Source organism: Schistocerca nitens, chromosome 8 (genome assembly GCF_023898315.1).
Source record: "Schistocerca nitens isolate TAMUIC-IGC-003100 chromosome 8, iqSchNite1.1, whole genome shotgun sequence".
NCBI classification, from domain to species: domain Eukaryota; kingdom Metazoa; phylum Arthropoda; class Insecta; order Orthoptera; family Acrididae; genus Schistocerca; species Schistocerca nitens.
Genome location: NC_064621.1, coordinates 229309929 through 229310976, shown reverse-complemented (window position 1 = coordinate 229310976; position 1048 = coordinate 229309929). Strand labels below are relative to the sequence as shown.

Genomic DNA, 1048 nt, shown 5'->3' with positions numbered 1-1048 from the left:
CACTCTGCAGCGGAGTGTGCGCTGATATGAAACTTCCTGGCAGATCAAAACTGTGTGCCCGACCGAGACTCGAACTCGGGGACCTTTGCCTTTCGCGGGCAAGTGCTCTACCAACTGAGCTACCAAAGCACGACTCACGCCCGGCCCTCACCGCTTTACTTCTGCCAGTATCTCGTCTCCCACCTTCCAAACCTTACAGAAGCTCTCCTGCGAACCTTGCAGAACTAGCACTCCTGAAAGAAAGGATATCGCGGAGACACGGCTTAGCCACAGCCTGAGGGATGTTTCCAGAATGAGATTTTCACTCTGCAGCGGAGTGTGCGCTGATATGAAACTTCCTGGCAGATCAAAACTGTGTTCCCGACCGAGACTCGAACTCGGGACCTTTGCCTTTCGCGGGCAAGTGCTCTACCAACTGAGCTACCGAAGCACGACTCACGCCCGGCCCTCACAGCTTTGCCCGCGAAAGGCAAAGGTCCCTAGTTCGAGTCTCGGTCGGGCACACAGTTTTGATCTGCCTGGAAGTTTCATATCAGCGCACACTCCGCTGCAGAGTGAAAATCTCATTCTGGAAACATCCCCCAGGCTGTGGCTAAGCCGTGTCTCCGCGATATCCTTTCTTTCAGGAGTGCTAGTTCTGCAAGGTTCGCAGGAGAGCTTCTGTAAGGTTTGGAAGGTGGGAGACGAGATACTGGCAGAAGTAAATCTGTGAGGGCCGGGCGTGAGTCGTGCTTCGGTAGCTCAGTTGGTAGAGCACTTGCCCGCAAAAGGCAAAGGTCCCGAGTTCGAGTCTCGGTCGGGCACACAGTTTTGATCTGCCAGGAAGTTTCATATCAGCGCACACTCCGCTGCAGAGTGAAAATCTCATTCTGGATGATTCTCTGTGTCAAAAGTATTGCTTGTGTTGCTGGAAGATGCAATCTGCACTGTATCTAGTCAAATTCTTTCTGACGTGCTGTTATTTTCTGGAGGATGCTGTGGCATTTCAACTATTTGTACTGTTCTGTTATTTCTTCCTGACTTATTACGTTCGGGATGATACCGACTG

The 1048-nt window shown here is 51.8% G+C and overlaps 1 non-coding gene across 1 annotated transcript; it reads left to right on the top strand.

Moving 5' to 3' along the window:
* The first annotated feature begins 729 nt into the window (after positions 1–729).
* Positions 730–804, top strand: Trnal-caa (transfer RNA leucine (anticodon CAA)). The gene has a single exon. It is a non-coding gene; the product is annotated as a tRNA-Leu (tRNA).
* The last annotated feature ends 244 nt before the right edge of the window (positions 805–1048 follow it).